This window comes from Varroa jacobsoni, unplaced genomic scaffold (assembly GCF_002532875.2).
Source record: "Varroa jacobsoni isolate VJ856 unplaced genomic scaffold, vjacob_1.0 scaffold_1254, whole genome shotgun sequence".
NCBI classification, from domain to species: Eukaryota; Metazoa; Arthropoda; class Arachnida; order Mesostigmata; family Varroidae; genus Varroa; species Varroa jacobsoni.
Genome location: NW_019214156.1, coordinates 69,181 through 89,541, shown reverse-complemented (window position 1 = coordinate 89,541; position 20,361 = coordinate 69,181). Strand labels below are relative to the sequence as shown.

Here is a 20,361-nt window from a genome sequence, read left to right as displayed (position 1 = left end):
ATTCTGCGACGAAATGGTCTGTTTATCCCGGCGTGCTATAATTTTCTGCGGATATTTGACAAAATTGTATACGCACCACACTAGCACCCAAAGCCGCAAGCATCTAGCCTACCATTGAAGATAGCAAAATTTGTACAAAGCTTACGTTTCCACTGACAGCGTATTCCCGCACCATCGTTGACGCAATCAATTACGCGTAAAATAAAAAGCCCAAATATGGGTCGAAGAAGATCGAACACATACGCAGAAAGAAAACCAATGTGATGCCACATGAAGAGTTGCAAATATGATATTGCTTTAAAACGTTTGATCGAATATCTTCTAAAAGTATTTCGAGTAATTTGCGGACGTATGTCTCAGGTCTTTCGGACAACGCTGTTAACATACGACTCGAGAATAAAAATTTGACATTGGTTCGACCCTGAATGCCTTTAGGCAATCCTATTTAATACAAGCAAAATTCACGAGAGTAAACATTATGCAATAGAGAAATAAAGGCTTGCAAACGTCACGGTCACAGATAACGAACGTCAGACATTTGCCGTTGTACCTTACTTGAAAAAGCCAGGTGCTCTGCCGTTTGAGTATGCCCAGTAGAGGCATCAGGGCATATACATATGCATATATTTTGGACACAATAGAAATATGAGTTGCCCACCAAAATTGCTTTCTCTCAGAATTATTGTTATTTATAGAGTCCTTGGTTAATCAAGCAGCATCTGAAAAAATGCATGGCTCGTTTACCTTTTTCCTCAGTCGGCTAAAAAAATCTATTGCAAAATAAAAAGCTATTGCACAATACTGGTGCATTTTTTTTTAAGGAAAATATATCTATATTTAGATTTGTCTAGACCAGACAATTCGGCACCGTAATATCGTAGTGTGTGACATGTTTACCTGCCAAATTTAGAGATACGTGATGATCCAGGTTCGAATCTGAATGTAGACACACTTAATTTCGCGGTGAGAGTATGGAGTAAATCTAACGGCTCAAATACTGAATCTGAAACGAAAAAAACATACAGACCAGGTGACCGACATATGACCTTAAGACTCCGGATCCCTTGTAAATATTCGACGGCCCGAACGAGGTCATATCAGATCTGAGAGCATCGATCAGGCCTGTGATCTGGCGAGTCAATCAGGAAGCTTGTGAGAAAAGAAAAGTGTCGCAATCACTGGTTTTTTACCAGCTTCTCTTAGTCAGGACGAATTGAGGACCGTATGGCCGGAAAACGCAACATTTCTGTGTTTGTGCAGTTAATGTATTCTTGACTAGCAGCGACCAGAAGCAATGTCTCCCGTCATCTGCAATGAATTTAAGCGAATCGCGCAAGCCTCGTGCAGGAATTATTTAGATAGAGCCGATCTCACGTTGATTTTCCTCAAACGTTCATGGAATGGACGCTTATTCACCAATATCTTATTTTACTCAACAAGTCTAACCTGATGACGTAAGACGACCATTTGTTTTGATTTAATTGTTGGCATGTTCAGTATTGTTACGGTCATCCAGTGGACCACTTTAGGACTTATGGCGCCGTTGTTCGTTGGCCACCCGAAATGGCCCGCTGGAACACGGTAGTAGAATGTTATCTTGGAGTTATAGCAGTTCCGCCAAGTTGTAACTGCAAGAGTACAGGCATATATATTCGTATATGTTGTGCTAATTATTTCTTATTAGATTGATAGTTACTTCGAGTATTGAGTGTACATATTTCTCTTAGGTTGGTATATCCCTATTAAAGTATATTGCTAAATTATATACATCGATAATTAGGTAGACAATTATCACCAGGGGTGGCTTGTGCCAAAATACTCTAGCGTTTATACGTCATAACTAGGGTTTTATCTGTTGCCTTAGACGCCTGCTACATCAAGTGGCGTGAAATATCTTTAATTCACGTTACCACGAGGACTCAAGTTAGCATAACTTCAACAATTGATTTCGAATAAGTTTTTCATAAGAATACTATCGGTATAGCCATCGTTAGTAGGCGAATTATAATCGATTGTTATGGCCGCATAGAGATAAAGGCCTCCAGCCATAAATAAGTAAGAAAGTCAATAGGAAGGTTTTAAAGATTTTTATATTGAGCGTTTTACAACTAAGTGAAGTTTTTACCCGGTTCGTAGTATAGCTGCAATAACGTTGACCTCTATATAACCTAATTTTAAAAAAAAATTGCAGTTCGGATACGCTGCGTTTCAGCATATATATTCTATACGATGAAACGCTGCCGAAGTCCGGGTGCACTTCAATGTAACGGTTGATGTCAAAGTTTGCTTCACAATGCTGTTTAAAATCATTCGGCAAATAATATTGCAATTTTCAAGCTACCTTGAAATATATATACGTGTATGTATATATATATATATATATATATACGTGTATATATATATATATATAGAGAGAGGGAGGGGAGAGAAACAGATTGGATTATTGACAGTGGAATTTAACCATATCGGAACCCCATGAATAGTTTTTGTGATACAGAGAGAAAATCCCATTAGAACTTATAAAATCATTATAAAAATAGACATTTTTCGTTCCGACTACTTCATTATATATATATTATTGGTGAAGATGGTCTGATTCGAGTATACAGAATGCACGTATAGGTGCCAACGTAATTGGTACTGGCTAAGCGAGGGTTTGGCCTAGTACTTGCTTCAGGTTAATGATCTAAAAAGGAACATTGGTTTGAGTAACAGGTTAGAGCTCAAGAGTTTATCGTTACAAAAACGCTTTCTTTGTCTTATTATTTAGGAGATTATGCTAAAGGTTGTTTGCTCGGACCATGCCAGCCCAATTATACGCATGGCCTTTGCTGTACCTGCATGTGTATTGTCCATCTTTATGTTTTATGTTGTTGACCTAAGCTGTTGAGTTTTCCATATAGGTACCAACTCCGCACAACATAGCATAGCTAGTAAGGTAGCTAGAACTGTGTAGCTTTGCATTGTTATTTATGACCGATTGTTTATATAATACTGGTTATATATATACTAGCAACTCCCTACAGGCCATTTCACCGAAGTGTCTGGCATCCTGCCAAAAGCTGTCCATTTTTATTAATCTTGGCCTTTCAAGCGTTCTCTAATAGTATCACTGTACAGCAAGCGTCGATCTTTAAATTTATTTATAGGTTTTTAAGGACCCTTCAGCCTTCGGTCGTCGTCAACAGGTCGTGACAAAGAACAGCTATAAACACTGGTAGTATTTGAAAGTTTCCTTAGTGTCTTTTTTTTAGGTAACTCCGGTGTTTTTTTATTACTGTTACCATTACTAATGCACCTGTTGTAGTTCGTAAAGGTTTTTATGGAAAAAAATCGAAACATTATCCAATTAGATATATTTTACATACGTACTGCCATGGGGACTGTGGTCGAGCTTTTAATTAGTAATTAATAAGAAATTGACAACATGAAAGCTGAACTTAACACTGGGTTTTATTTCCGTATTAGTGAATGCGGTTCCGAGCGAAATCTCCTAGTTGCAAGAGTTTCAGCTCAAAGAGCGGAGTGCGCGAGCGCAAGCAGTCAGGTGCTTTGTGTATCAGCTGTTTAAAATGATAAAAGAAAAAGGTTGTACCTCATCTTGAACAGGTCGTAGAGCCAACTTACGAGGAGCATGTAAATAATGTTGCTTCAATATATTGCGATTTAACATTTTAGGAATAACATACAGTTACAAATGAGGGCAGGCCGATTCCACTCCGGCTTTCGACATAGTTTAGTAACGGAGCCTCGGTCATCAAATCACAACCTAGTCTATACTTAGGCATCGTATTATCTACGAAAATCGTAAATTACTAAGGATTAATTATAACCGACTTTTTGCGATTACTTGTTGAAGAACAATAACTTACATGTCTTATCAAGTTTTGTCTAAATACTTGTCTGTTATCTTGCTTTATTGAGTGCTTGTTTACTGCTTAAATAGTTCACTTAACACCTATACCTTTATTAATTTCAGCATTTATTATCCACTGGATTTCATAGGGCACGATAGGTCTATTGCTACTATATTGATACGCACCATGCAGACGTACGTTTTCTCGAGCATTTCATACGGCTCCATAGTGTTAATGATGAGTAATCACTTTTATAAAGGGTGCAGGCGATATATTTACGATCAAGACCCGGACGTATCGCCTATCCAAGTGCTTATCGTTGTATGCTTAGAAGCACGATAATGACGAAGTTTATGAGCACGTTCGATGCTACTGTAACACCGACTACTGCTCGCCGCCCACACGCACTGAGTATTCGTCCGGTTTTAAAGGAAGATCCGTCCATACGTCTCACTACTCTTCATGCCTCTTGAGTTTTTGTTGTCCACGAGGAAGTTACTCCTGGGAGAGGCGAGAGCGATTGAAAGTAAAAGAAATCAACTAAGGCATTGCCGAAAGGAGCACGTACCTCGATACGGACCCGGTGCGCGGGAACGGTAGCGTCTGGCGTCCGCCTTCTTTCCTTTTAGTTTAACCTTCGTTTTGTGATTCGCAATGAATGAACTGCCCTGCTTCCTTTATACCGTTGCTTTATCAGGTAGGTATCATTAATGAGGCCGGTTCGTTTGGCCCTTCAGCAATCTTTTTGGCCCTGCCATGACCAGTACGCCGATGGGAATATCCTGTCGAAACGACGGAATATGACAATGAGGCATTTTGGCGCCTCTTATTAATGTATGATAAATGTAGGTGCGTTAGTCGAACGTGCTGTGTGAGCGTCTATCCAATAGACTAATGAAAACTTGTTTTTATCAGGTTATCAATGTGCGTCGCCATTGAGGTAAACTCTCTCATGTTTGGGATTCGATAATGGCACCGCAGTTGTAGAAATTCATGGGTGAAAATTGCTGGCTATAGATATTATGGCCTTTAAACAGTTTATTGCGGGTGAGATACGAAAAGCTAAGAGTGCTGTTCACTTTTGATTAGAAACATGATGAGCTCAGCATCGCAGTATCACGTAGTTGCGTCTCGGAGGTGAAGCTTGCGACAGCGAAAACGACAACAACAGCAGTCGTGGCAGCGATTTGTGGTGCCCCCAGGTGGACTAGAAGGGAAGTGCCAAATGGCTTTTCGACCTTGATGGTCGGTTGGGCAAAAAGTTAGAAAGGAAAAAGCCAGAATTAGAAGTAGAAGTAGTGCATAGTCATAACTACGAACGGCGCAGAATCTTGTTTAAACCTTAGTGGGAATGCTGGCATCGGTCGCAGCGGTTAGTACGAGCTTACGGTTGGGCGAGAATCCCAAAAACACACATGTAATGTTAACAAGTGAAAGGGGCACTTAAGTACTGCTTCGAGAGAAGATTAAATGAAGAATGTTCAAGGACGCCCATTGGAACCTAGACGTGTATATAAACAAACAAACAAACAGACAACAGAACATAGTGCACGGGTAAAGCAAATGTAGACAACTTCTGCGCAGTATGGTGGTGTAGTTACGACGTTTGTTAACATTGAAAATATTATGTGTTTATCGTATACTGAAAAAACTAGAAATATAATAAAATACGAGGATAAGATTGGATCTTATCCATCTATTATTGGTTTGTTTGACCGCAGGTCGATGCATTACCATAGAAAGAATATTATAAGTTTAATAAGCTTGTCCTTTCTTCTATGTTTCCAAAATTCTGTATGCAAGAGAGGGCTTATCATAATTCAAACAAGCAACACATGCAGCCTTTATGGCAAAGACAGTCGCTGAATCACTACGATCCACGAACGTGCTGGCTAACGACTAGAAACTGAGCGCAACCCTGCACTATTTGGCGCGCGTTCTCAAAAGCGTCAGCTAGATACAGCCATGTTGTCAATGTTCCGTATGTCTCTGTTCTGGCAAAGCAATACTGTTCCCAACATCCCTTATTGTATTCAAGCCTAATATAAGAATTTGTTACGCACCAATAAAGTGATAGCGTACGAGCTATATATATAATATGGTCTATTTCGGTCGAAACGTAATCCAACCAAAACTAGCCTTTAAGAGCCACCGATAAGCCACGGATTAATTTCCAAATAATTGTAGTTCGTGTCTCATCTCCAGTCAGGCTTACATGCCAACTCAGATCAAAGTCTTGTATCAACTGAAGAACGACAACATCAGAGCACTTAGGTAGCGAATTACGTTGTCCGAAATCGGATAGCAGTTTCAGCTGTATAGCAGCTTTTCTAGTGAACAATCAATCAGCCTGCGAAGCGGCCAAGTTTGAGGAAACTACAAGATCAGGTTCGTCTTGTTCTGTAACCTTACACAATTCATAAGCGGAAATATCCCATCATGTGTCTTCGAGCCAGTGCAGTACTCGTCTACCTTTTGGCTATGCTAAAAAAAAGTTGAGCTTCTTTAAATTGCTTGTAGCCTTCGACGTGACTACTAGTGGTAATGTAGCGCTAACATCTAGGAAAGTTCCATTCGGATCCTCCTGTCCAATTAAAGGACTCTTATATTTCGTCTTCTCGGTCTGTGTTACTGGTCAAGTTCGTGGGTACAACCTATGGATCTACTTTCGTTAAACAGGCGACCTTTTTCGGTTAAAACAGGTATAGGTATGTTGACGTAGGCGTGCGTTTTCGCCTGTCTACGTGTATGCACTCCTTGTAAGCAAAACCTTGACCTCGGTAAAGGCTTCCCACAATAGACTCATTTTTGTTCTAGTCACTGGATATATTACGATGTTGGGGAACGAATGAATGAGTCTATAGACCGCGGACTGCCGACGCTCATGTAACTCGAATTTTTTAAGTAGAAAGTAACAGCAGCGATCAAAGAGGACATAGACCGAATCCTTAGCCTAATAGCTTAAGAGGAAACGCAGTTTTGAGGATTATATCGCTAGAAAAATCGTCATTACAGCATCATTGTTTGCCGTCATTGTATACTTTGTAGAAAACGTATTAAGTGGATATAGTAAAACGTTTAATATCAGCATGTTGGCTCTAAACGTCGTCCAATGTCCAATATCTGTTATAGTCGTATCTCGCTCTGCGTTCTAGTTTTTCCGAGTATGTACTAGGTTTTCTGCCGCATCTCGCGGGCGCCTTCGAACTAACGATAGACTCGGTAATAAGGTAGTACAGTATAATACACGTCATTTTGCTCACCTCACTTCGAATAAGCTCAGCACTACCTTACCTACTACAATATCTTAAAACGATCATTGTGGGACGTTGGCTCTGGTGGTACATCAAACGCCACGTCTGCTAAACTATTGCGGGCCAATTTGTTATCGCGACGCTTTGAAGCAGAATACATCGAGAAAGACGCGGGCGCCGGTGCAATTATTCCGCTTGTGCACCCTGGACACGTGGCAGACTTTCAGTTGTTTACAACGCAACGCCTGCAACGGCATAGCGTCGCTTTATCGTCGTCTTTTGTATGCGTGCCTACAGACGTGCTTAGAGCATTCGGTACATCAATGTTCGAGACTAGCAGGTCAATACAATCGAAATCGTCTTGGTTTCCGTGAAAGAGCTATAAGAGGTTGACGATTGCAACAACGGTAACAGCTCGAGCAACCTCAGGCCACTCACTTCGTTTCTGGGTGCAGTCGCGTTCCATCACTTAGCTGTGTTGGCTAGCCTTTGACGCTAGCGAGCGAAGTCTTCGCTAACTCGCTTGTTACAGTAGCTGTTGTTTCACTGGTAGCTGGATGCTAATTCTTTATGCAAGCGTAAAGTGCCCCACTCGTTCAATGGCAATCCCGTTTGTGTAAAAGTAGCTTTTCCTTTCCGGCGATTTCATTCTATCCGTATATGTTCCCTGGCGTTACGTGTACAACTCTGCACAGTAGTGGGGATTGCTTTGTGTGCCTGCAGCGTGTGCTGTCGTCTGGCTCAACTGCCTTGCCATCTCTCCTCTTTGTTCATCCTCTTCGTTTCTCACTTTTTTGCTTTTCTGTCTGGTAAACGCATACTGCGATCGGCCGGAAAGATTTATGAATTGCCAGATTGCTGTTGCCGCCGCCGCCGTCGCTGCTACCGCTGCTGCTTCCACTGTTAAGGCTCGACAAGCGTCATGGCCGCCGCCTTTCACGTCGACGTTAGTTGTCCGTATTGCTTTTCGTTTTCTTGCTGCTGCTGCTGCTGCTGCTGTTAGCAGCGCTGAAAAGAGGGAGCGGAGCTGGCAAATACTCGAGCAACTTCAGCGGCCGACCCCAAGGCCCGAAGGGAGTATGAAACTCAACTTGGCCAAACCCAGCAGACCAGCGGACGTCGCGGGCTGCCGTCACGCTTTTTCTTACCCTGCTTTGTACATCGAGTCTTCACAGTGTACGAGCCTCGATGAATGTACGTGTAAGTGCGTATGTGCATCCGGCGTAGGGTTCACAGATCGGCCGCGGCCTCCGGTACTTCATGGCTACACTGTCTGCGTAGAATAGTGCAGAAGTCTTGCAGGATTTTTCGCAGCACAATCTGCTGGCTTTTCGACAAGTCAGCACATCGGCGCATACGACTAACACCAACATTAGCACACACATTTGTTGGATCTACTGGTCCATATATATCAGATATGTGTACCTAAATACTGAAGTGCTGATGCGGACTAAAGAGGGCCGCGGAAGAGCTGTATTGACGACAAGTGAGGTTACTGAGTTTCTTTTATTGCACCGATGTGGTAATATGACGACAGTGTGAGTGTTGTACGTATCGTACGAGCTTTAATACGTACATTGACTAACATTACATTTAACAGACGAAGACAACAGAGGAATTGCCGAAAGCCACTTCAATCGATTCGTTGCGGCTGCGCCCTATGCTTGCCGCTTTTCTCCTGGTTCATTTTCGTGTGAAGACAACAACCCTCAACAACAGAGCTAGCAGAGGTGAAACAGCAGAAGCCATACTAAGAAAAACAACAACGACGTTGCAGGCAAAAAATTACGCTGCTCAATTGGCTTACAAAGCATTCCGTGCGCTCTTTGCGCGCCATATCGACTTACGTCAAGCGCAAGAAGCACAAGCTGTTGCTGCTGTACGACAACGGTAAGCGGCGAAGACACCGAAAAAAAAGCCAGTCAGCGGAGAGGAACTAACAGCAGCAAAAACAGATGAATCGCTCCGCTTCTGTAATTGTTTTAATTGCTTATCTAAAACCAAGGAGCGCCTATCTTAAGACGGAGCTGTCGTCGTCATCGTCTCAAAGGCTTCTGTGTTCATTCTGACGAGAAGGCAGCAACTTGCCGGCAATACCGCATCGCGTCGTCCAACTATATCTCAGCCGCAGTCAAGATCGATTGTCGGCGACTGTCTGGATAAACATGAAGACTGGATAAGACACACACAGAGATGCACACGGCGCTGGACAGCCGCGTGACTTACGGATATTCCTTCTTCTTTTGGTTGATGATTTCTCAGCTAGAGCGGGACGTCGCTCGAGACTCGTGAGGATCTTCGATGAAGGATTGGGGCGTGAAATGGTTCGTTTTGCTCATTTTCTACACAGCTCACGATTATTCGCTCTTGATATTTTTCTAGCCCTAATTCAATCAGCAATAGTGCATAGTAGCCTCGTAAATCCGTCTGTAATTAAGTATAAATTCTCCATTTTTTAAATCTACAGTAAGTTTTATATCAAACAATTTCCGGTCATGTTATGTATATTATCTTACATAACCCGAACATTATCTTGTTTATTCTTTCGAGACAATGTCGAGTGTGTATAGTGCCCAAGAGAACGGCTCGTGAGCCAAACGAAATGAGATATTTTTCAGTCCCGTTTTACTTCACGTTTTTCTCGCTTCTGAACTCTCATTCATTTTAATATCGATGAAAATCATACAAAAGTTTGTCCAGGTAGCCGAACATTGGTTGACTCAAGGCAAGCGCCCGCGTTTGTAATACAATAGTAATAATAATGTTTTATTTATTATGTTTGTGATTTAGATTTGTATCTTTATCCAGTTTTTGAAACAGCTTTCCATAGCGAAGTAAGTCATATTTACATCATGTAATAGAGATCATTTAGTATAAAACACAATCTTCCGCTTGCCACCGGCAATCGTGACTATTGCGCGCTCAAGGCTTGTACGTTTCGCCATTTCAGGACCCGACTAAAAGGTCCAGAACAGAAAAAGGCTGACTGCTTAACAAGAAGTTGTACGTCCACTTGTTTAGAGTATATTAAAGCTGTATGTTGAGTTCTTACATAGATGATGACATTTCAGAATGCACAGAAAATATCAGCTCCCTCTGGTGCACTAGCGTTGTCCTATCAACGCAAATTATTGTTTACAGTTTTTTTTTCGTCTAGCGACAGACATAGATTACGCTATGTTTCCTAACCGTTTCACGCCTATAAACAAGCAGTGGATAGACTTGACTCAAAGTAAGACAGTTAACGTTGCAATGCTTCTAAAAACCAAGGTAACATAATCGTCGTGTGGCGTATATAGTGTTTCAAAATAGCAATTGTATATACTGATAGATGACGGAGCATGTAAAACTAAAGCATGTCTGTGAGTCGTGAGGATTATCTTTCTAATTTGTATGGGTTTAGTATTTTTTCGATACATACCATACATTAGGCAAAGCTTTTTCTTATAGCAAGCCACTACAAGTTGTGTTTGCATAATCATTGATAACGACATAGTCTGATCTGATTATGCATATCTCGCTAACGTTTATTTTTTATATAGCAGAATTACGGCAGGCGTTGCCAGTAGTTCGTTGAGGTGTCAGGCACGTCAGATTACATATGTGGTTCCCGAGCCGGATCCATATATCCCAACACATACTTAAGCACAAAAATAAACACATACACATGCGTGCAGACGGTCGAACATAACAGGCGCAAACATATGGGGCCTACTGGCGACGCGTACGTTCGTGCTTAACGTGCGGTTGTATCTTTTCAAGACTAATGGCATCGCCGGCCTTTTACGCATGCTCTTTCTCTCTTTTCTTCGTTCGCTCTTACTTGCTTTTCTCTTTTTACTTCGGTGTAACTGTGTAAATTGCAAAGTTACTAATCGCATGCATTAGGAGGTACGCAACGACGCTCAAGGCACACTGTTTAAAGGTTACCGCCCCTTCGTACTCGGATTCTTCGGTTACCGGCCTATGAACTGCCGGTATATACACGACTCCATGTCGGTCTAGAGCTAAGCTATAAATAGGCCATGTCGATTCGTCAAGCACTTTCCAGGCTGCGTTCACGAAAGATCTGTTTAAACATTTTAGGCCGCACAACGGCGTTTCATCTAGCACAACGTAGCATTGCTACTCTTACGCTTGGTACGGCGAGAGGAACGCTTGCGCTATTAGCAGCTATTGCAAAACAGCTTTTAATTTTATCAGTGTTACCACCTATGCGATTCCTATTATTCACGTCAGCAGTTTTAGTCCGATACTATTAGATATACTGCTTATTTCTCTTGGCCCTTTTTATAACCCCTGTACGTCCATTTATGGTAATTAGACGTCTCGCTGTAGATCTTACTCAGGTATCGCCTGGCCTACTTTCCTTATGCCGAATTGGCTCACTTATATTTCCACTGCCTCGTAGGCTCGGTGGCCCGTTAAACATGACGTCATTCTCGTCGTCGAGGTTCCTACCATGTCTTTTGGTCGCTTGCTCCCTATACAAATTCGACCTTGCGGCTTTTGCTTGCCCGTCAAAAGCAATAACCTCAACGTAGGCCGAAGCGCAGAGAAACGGTATGTTATTGCGCCTTTTCTAATTCGGGTAATCTTTTTTGGGCAGACAGCGTCTTTCGTTGATCAACAAACACTCAACCTGTCGCCCATATCTTCTGCCCTGTGTCTTGTTTGTTTTAATAAGCTCGTAAGAACGCAACCTATCAAATAGGGTTAGGTCTTGATGTGATGTTGTATATCCATTCTAGGCCATAGGCCGTGTGAGAAATATTCGACATACAAGCATATATACATATAGTCTATGCTATTCTCTCTCTTTGTTGGGATGTTTGGAGTATTAAAGCATCAACTGGGTTCTAGTTCCATCTAACATTGCATTTACGGGTTCAACTGGATGCGTTTCAGGTGACTATGCCTGAAAAGGAATCGTCGAGCAGTAGAAATCCTTGTAATAATTAGCAGATCAAGAGGAAACTCACCTTTTTTTGAGCCGGTACTCTTCAGAGAGAAAGCATTATTTTGGCAGCGCGTAGTCGCAGCAGCTTTTAGCTGTATCCCTTTGTATGTATTTAATAAACATACTTTTTTATATCTGTGAATATGAAGAGTACGTTTAATAATTACATTTTGCCTTTGTTTCTTTCTCACTTTGCTTTTCTAAGGTTCCACTATCACCGGTTTTTTTGCAGATCAAAAACGCATGGCAAGAGCATTGTCGCTTTTTAGGACATTTACAGCTTCAAACTTTTTTTATTTCAAAAAAGTCGTGTATGCAAAGCTTCTATTCAACCAAACTGTGTACAAAAAGTGCAGACAACTAGAAAGAAACCAGCCTGAGCTTGCCAGTTTCTCAACTTGTAGAGTAACACTGCCGTGACACACATTCTCATAGTTTTTTCGCAGGTCCTTTCTTGTCAGGCCTTATGGTTTCAAATATATTGAAATAGGATACTATTTATTTTAAGAAGATACGGGTAATAGTGGACGACTGAAGCATAGTGCGGGTCATGCTAAGCTGATTGCCACAAAATCTTGCTTGGGATGTAGCCTTGTTATTCAGGTCATGCTCCGTAACAATATGACGTACATATTCATAATTAGCAAGCGCTGTTCGAACTCTTTACTTTTTAAAGCTTTGTAAAGTATTTTAAGTCCACTGTAAAATGGCTGCGGACGGTTATATGCAATCAATGGCGGGACGTTTCTCAAAGTAGCGACTCGATCACCATTTTGGTTTACGCTAGTTTCTGTAGAATTAAAATCCACATACAAGGTATATCTTCGAGCTTTCACGGCTTTTTAGCATTTTATACAGTGACACACGAAAATTCGTTAATTTAACGGCCCGTATATATAAATTAAGAATATTCATACCTAGAGCTAGTGATATTTTCTATATCCAACTTGCAAATTCCAGACATTAAAAAGTATACATTTTTTAGTACATCGCCACAAAATAAGCTTTGCCATATTTTCCTGTTACGGTGATCTATTAGTGAAAATTTCCACTTTTTAAACATTTTTACTATGCGTATTATTTTTATTTAATTTTACTAGGTCGTATCATAAAGCGTTATGCGAAGGCCAAAATATCAATGGTAAAAATAATAATACAAGCAATGATAATATCATATTTAAGTCATTTTCACCTTTCGAGTTGATATTATCAACATGCGCGGAACAAGCTTCCTCGTAGATCGCAATCAATCAATCAATCACTCACTAAGCGACTGATATGCGGATTGATGAAAACGATACGGACCCCATATAGTGCTCGATATGGCAACCGGTAATAGCATCTCTTGTTATTCCTCAATACTCGAACATAGGATACAATTCACTAAAACGACGCTATCGTTTTGTGGCGATACGAGAGAGTAGTCATCATTGCGCGCGAACAGCATTTCCCTTCAACTGGAAGGCAGCCCACAACAATCTTGGGTCTCGTTCGTCCAACCAGTGAAGCCGTATGGGCGCAACACAACCCAACTCCAACGCCAATCAGCCCATTAATCGGTTATATCAGCTTAATCGACGTGTGATCGCGTATCACATAACTGATTGAGATCATTGGCGTTTGCTCGTCCGTTCGGATACCATTCGATCCACCCATATTGGGTTTGTATGTTAGCGTCTTCTTAACTTCCTCAGGCAACGCTGTTGACGACGATGGCGGTCGTCGTTTAGATCCTTCAGTGCGCTCGGCTTCATCTCGCCGTGAACACTCGACTCTAGAGATACCGAACTAACCCTTTTGCACGTCTTGTTTATATAGATTATTTGCGATTATCACAGGCGGGGGATCGACTGCCTTGGGAAGTATGCGCCAGGGTGTATTTATGTGGCCACTTCATCAATAAGTCTTCCTTTGCGGTTCAACCGTGGTGGCCGCCTGCGTCTAGAAAATCTGAAACCTTTCAATTGGGGCTAAGCATTTTCGCCTACAAACTTCACATCAGTATGACCACAGCGCGGAGTGAGCGAGTTTGCTGTCGTCGCCGTTGTAACCAACTTTTTCTCGCAGCCATCTCCCGAGCACACGCATTGAATACTGAAAAGTCTTCTGCGCCTCGAGGGCTGATGGCGACTTCTCTATTTTATCTCATTCAATACAGATGTATGAAGACAGAAGAGAAATAGCAGTGATAATCATCATTACCGGCGCGATGAACCATTATCTTATCGATATCGGTCTCGATTTCAACACGTTTGCCTTATCGTAGTAGCGAGCACAAACGTAACGTAGAACAAACATGGCGAAGTATTTGGTTGGCAGTAGCTTTTTGGGCTATTCGGGAGCTCTCGAATATGAATGTTATGTCTGTTCGTACGTAAAGCAGATGCCAAAGAAAGCAGGCGAGTCAAGTAGCATATGTAATTACAAAGCAAAGGAAAATTACATACACGAAAATACAAGTATTGACCGAACTTTTGCCATACAAAAATATATAGAGGCGGTGAAAATAATTTCGATAAAATTGTTGCCGTAAAACGTTCTTACGATACTCCTATGTAAGACGTGTATGTGATATTAAAGCAGACAATTATCGATCGCTTCTTTGCCCATTTCACACGAACGTAACCGAAGTGGCAACAAAAACCGAAAACGATCGTCCATTATTGGCAAACTGCATGAACACTTGAAAATTAAAAAAAAAAGTTCTACAACTGATAGATTGAAGGATCAACAATAAGCTGTTTGGAAAGCCTATAAAAATCAAGATCCGCTGCTTTGGTTCAGTAGAAAATCCTCTATAAGGGTCAGCGATGTAGACCCTTGTATCCTCCAACGGCGCCATTTCTAGGTTTAGAATGGATCAAAAAAGATAGTGTTCCTCAAACCTTTATGCTGTACCTTGAATGCGGATTGTTATTTGGAAAATAGCGTTGAAATGCCCGTAAACTGAGAATCAGCTGTGACATAAGAACGTAGAATCAACCCCAAGCATGTCGTTACCCAATTTTGAATCGAGCATATGTGCTAACGGACGAAACTGGACCAAATATAATAAAGTGAAGGGAACTTATAAATCGCTCAGTAATTATCCACAAGCATTAAGCAAAGCGGAAGAATAAGGGAAAATTAAGCAAGGGCAAAGCTAAGAGCTTTTAGCGAGGTTGAAGAGACTAAAGAAGCGGTGAGCTTAGAAAAAGCCTCATAATAGAAAAAGCGGTCACTTGCAAGAACAAGCCCCTATAATAAGCGATAAAAACAACTAAAATCTGAAAGAATACCACCTGAACTGCAAAACAGATGAAATAAAGTGAATGAGCTCTAAAACATCGTTTGTTAATAGCCAAAGTCTTCACGTACGTTGTAACCGGAAGAGGAGAAAGGCTCGCGCAGATCCTAGCAGATACAATTGTAGCTAGCAGATACAATGCTCGAGCATAGATTACGCAGTTTTATTTGCTAATACCGTAAACTCGCCTGTTCTCTCAGATTTGATGAGTGATATACAGTGGTAGAGGCGTACGATACGCGGCATAAAGGAGGGCGTAGTTTTATAAATAAGGACATACTTTAACTAAATTTTTTATTAATACCATCTCAAACTGCATCTTCAACCCGAGCCTTAAGATAATCAAATTATATTTATGATACTTGCATCCAACGTCTTCATAAATTACGGTTAAGATAACGCTGAAAGTGATGCGGAATAATTTCTAATCAGTTTCCAAGCACGTCTCCAAACTGTGTTCGTTAGCGCGAATCAAATGTACTTTTTTCTAACCAATAATCACGCTCTAACTTCTTTTCAAAGTCAGAAATAGGTAAACCGCTGCATACGGCCACGCAAACACATGGAGAATCCCAGCTCGTTTGTCTATCTACTTCATTCCGTTATTTATTTATTTATTTTCTTCTTCCTCAATACGACAGCAGCGAAGCGAGAACTTAAAAGTTTTCACCTTTTACGGGCCAGCCTCTCTCATATATATATCTATCTCCCTCTTTGTTTGTACATATACCATAATGATCTGTGTCTCCCGTTGCCCTGTCGGTCCTGCTACTTTTTGCCTATCCGCTTGTTTCCTCTTTCCTCTCTGCTGACGTCGGCGGCGATGCTTCAAGTGTTCGGTATTTGTAGCGCAGTTGTACTTTGGCGTACAGCAAAGAAGTTTTCGCTTGTTCTATGTTTGGTTCAGTCTTTATCCCCTTTTCCTTTGACTGCGTTTGAAGTACTTGTTCCTCTTGAGTCCTGGTAAAAGGTCTTTCGTAAATCCCAAGGCAGGTACCACTCCAACCTTTCAATCCGTTGCTAGGCCCCGCTCTGGTCTAGGTCAGGCCGTCAAAGTCAGGTCTACGCATTCTAAATGCCTGTCTGTGACCTTTAGCGTTCCAGCAATGAATCTGTATATGTTTACGCTTGTTTTTTCGTTGTTCACGTCTGTGTTCTGTTCGTCTAGGTGTCTATGCCTGCAGAGAACGGGGTCGCACCGCGCCGGTGCCGTGTGTCCGCGTCGCCGCGGACAGTGTAGAATTTTTGTTGTTATTAGTGTTCAGTCGGTGCTTTCAAACTTGAACAGTAACTTAGGAGTAGGCCTCAGCTCGATCCCTTGCATTTTTTTTCTCTTCGAAAAATGAAACAAGAGAGAAGGTACGGCGCCAACGTTTAGAAGGTCGATCGTTCCTCTGGTGAAAAAGCTCATTTCCGGAACGTCTATGTTTCGAAGGCTTATGTTATGTTCCGACAGTTCGCGAAATACACATACATCTCTGTACATTTCTGTCAAACTTAGTGTATCCACAGCCTTCGAAAACAGCGGAGACCTTCACTGTTAGATCTTATAAAAGCTAATTTATTTTTATTCGACCTCGTCTATGGTTCCATTTAATGATGCGGCTATATGTAGACCTTGTGTCCAGTATATGTAGACTTTGTATACTGTTGTAATCACCGTTACGCTGGTCCTGTTGCAGACGATATTTTCTCTTGCCCGCTGATGTTGTTATTTTTGTCGAATAGACAACGGTTTTTCTACTGAGTTAGCGTGATATACACACCGTAATCATAAGACTGCGAAGGGCTACCAGTTAATATTTCCATGTTGACAGGTTTGTCGAGTCGCTGAAGACCAGTAAAAGCGCATAATGTGAATAACATAATGGACTGAGTGACGGCCGTTTCCGTATACGTTTAGCTAGTCATGTTTGCCTCTAGTTACTTAGCCCCAAAATCATGTCTTCAACTGCGATTTAGCGAATCAATCGCAAACCCAATTCCGTTATATATAGAAAAATGCTATTTTTATGAGCAGCAAACACTGTGACACCAGGTAGCTCCGACCTATTGAAAATGGAAATTATTCATCGATATATATGAATAAATTGCTAAACAACGTCAATTTATTAATATGCAACGTTAATTAATATATTTTATATTGCTGGACGTCGACCATTACAGTTGAAGGTGAGAAGGCAAGGAAAAGTTCTATAAGCCGAGTAACGCGATTCATTAAGGGCATATTGTGCCATGCAGGCAAACCTAATTGTTATTAGACCTATATGCAACGTATAACGTATCAATTATACTATACGGTAGTATTGTCTCGTGAACGAATATCTAAGCAGTCTACTTGCCGAAAACGTAAGCCTGTTTGTCCAGTAAGGCGATACGCTTACTCGTTGCAAGCCCGTACATTTGTCTGAGACATTTTCTGACATTTTGCAGATGCACTATATGTCTTCTACGGACAATCTATTTACAGGTCAAACACGTGCGTACTAGTATCTATTAACAGCGTATGCTAACATCCAGAAACTAAAAGCTAATGCAAGCTTTTTGGCTAGAAAAATAAACCATCGACACGTATTTTACTAAGTTTTAATATATAACAATATGTGGGTTGAAGCGTATTATTTCCACTAAATGCATCTTTAATATAGTTCTATACTAAACGTGATGACCTGATGGGGGAACAGAAATTCTGCCTTTGTATGCAAATTCCGAATCAGTTTAGGATCTTTGATGGGCTAATTGACTTCATTGAACTGAACAAACCCAGTATTGGTTTAGGCGGGCTAATTAATTTTGAAAAGTTCCAGCTTTCGTTCTAAGCACTGATACTCTCTCCACAGTCCCGGATATTTGTTAATGTTAATTGCCCGGCTGGGAACGTTGTAAGCACGATATTCCAAGGGATTGCGGACTCGTTGCCGCATGCATACGCAGCGGATCTTGAGTACCTACGGAGAACAGCAATAAATGACCTATGCCATTGCGTTTACCTCCACTGCTGGTTTAACCTGATTCATCAGAATTGTGAGACAATAGATACACCACACTGCAAGGCAAAAAATAATGCATTATGTAATGAGAAAAGGCTCATTTGAGAGACTCCCTTTAGAATTGAGGCAAGTGATGTCGCATCCCGTCGGTTTTCACCTTGAAATCATTCAGTCTATTATTTCAGTGTGACAAGAACGGTACGACTTAAACGTGTAAATAAAAACTGGGTCTCTACATAGGCTCGGATGTATTTTATGTTAACTGATAAAAAGATTGGTGTAATAAATCCTTATTACTCAAGAATCCTTTCGCTATTATTACATTAAATTATATTATAATTACAATAGTTACATTGTTGTATGTTGGTATCCTGCAGGTATTAACTATTTGGATAAAACGACGGACACATTTACTTTGATTCGGTTCGGAGTACCAGCTACCATATTACCTTGTGACTTTATCGTGAAAGAAAAAATATTTCCGGTACTATTTTGTATGTTATTTCGAAGGTTTATGTTTCTCTCGCTCTATTATAATTTATTTTTATTCGACGTGGAAAAGTTCAAACGTTGGAATGTCTTTCATGCTGCAACTCTGGCAAACGGACTCATGGCTAATAAACACTTTTAACAACGTCAGCCGATGCCCGAAGAATAGCCACTCTGCCTCAGGGCGAGCGCCGTCGCTCGTGCGAGCACACCCTTTTCCATTTGACATCCTACAGCCATGTGCTAAGCAAGTTGTGGTTGGCATATAATGTCTCCTCCGATTTGCCGAGTATCCTGAAGCTGTAAACCCAAAAAGCCTTGCCACTTTGTAGTTGGGTACTGGCAAAGCACAGCAAAAATTTCCAACCTGCTAAACACATACCTCACCAAACGAGGTGCTGTGCCAGTTGACTTCACCATAACTTCAATATTTTTCAAAAATGTGAAGTTATAATTGAGCGGATTTTGCACAGAAGTCATGTACCGTGAAGAAACGAGCAGATCAGGTATGTCCCAATTGATCTCTGTTAGCCTGTCAAATAAGTAAGATGTCCTAACGTTTAAATGTATGATTTTTCAGGTCTACTAGTCCAGAGCTACACTTGAAGCTTTTAGACTATTCAGGCACTAACCAGAGCTCTCAAGAAGACGGCTTGGTCAATGTGCATTTTAGTGTTGTGGCTCTATATGGAAAATTTCGGCGGACGACCAATGCACTACACGTTACAGGCGTAATGTTTTGTTTATTGCGCTGTGAATCCAAAATACAGGGTTGCCAGTAGAAATAAAAATGATAATTACAGTGATAGTATTCATGCTTAATTGGTAATGCGGAGATTGTTGAAACTTTTGACCTTTCTGAAAAACGAGATCTTTGTGATTATTGAGTTCATCAGGACGAGGGAGATTACATGCAGTAGTTCTGGTCCTACAAGGTGCTATCCGATGTCTGGGCTTCAAAACAATAAACCAACCTATAGCCCACTAGCAAATGCTTAGGTCTGAGTTCCTATCGAATTGATTTTGACGATGCCACCATGTGGTGTTAGAATTCCAGCTTTCATCTGGCTTATAATACCCCGCCACAATTTCGTGGGTAGCGGCCCTAGTAACCATGTCACGATTATTTCTGTAGGTACGTCTTTAATCATAATGCGTCTGAGCACTGACCTAATGCGATTTCACGTGAAACAGTGTCAACGGTTGTGCTCGTATTCCGTAATTATCCTGATTCATATAAAATAGCAGTATCATGTTTTTCCAGACGCTATTTTCAGATGTTAAAATTGGATATTGCTGTTTTGTTCTTTCGAAGCATATATACTGCACTTAGCATATATACATAAGTTCGACATGCGACAAGCTGATCCACGTTTTCAATATGATTATAAAAATACACTGAGCTTCAATTAAAATCTAAATTGGCGAAAATGATTTTGAGCACTATTTATGATCAATGCTGCACTCCAAATCTGTTCCTTAAGATTGTAAGATGCCAATTTACGTCTGGCTAAAAATAATGTCT

At 41.0% G+C, this 20,361-nt stretch overlaps 1 long non-coding RNA gene across 1 annotated transcript; it reads left to right on the top strand.

The window, feature by feature from the left end:
• Positions 1-7,845: 7,845 nt before the first annotated feature.
• On the top strand, positions 7,846-12,230 carry LOC111268076 (uncharacterized). Its single transcript, XR_002684987.2, has 3 exons — positions 7,846-9,435; positions 11,523-11,674; positions 12,020-12,230. It is a non-coding gene; the product is annotated as an uncharacterized LOC111268076 (long non-coding RNA).
• The last annotated feature ends 8,131 nt before the right edge of the window (positions 12,231-20,361 follow it).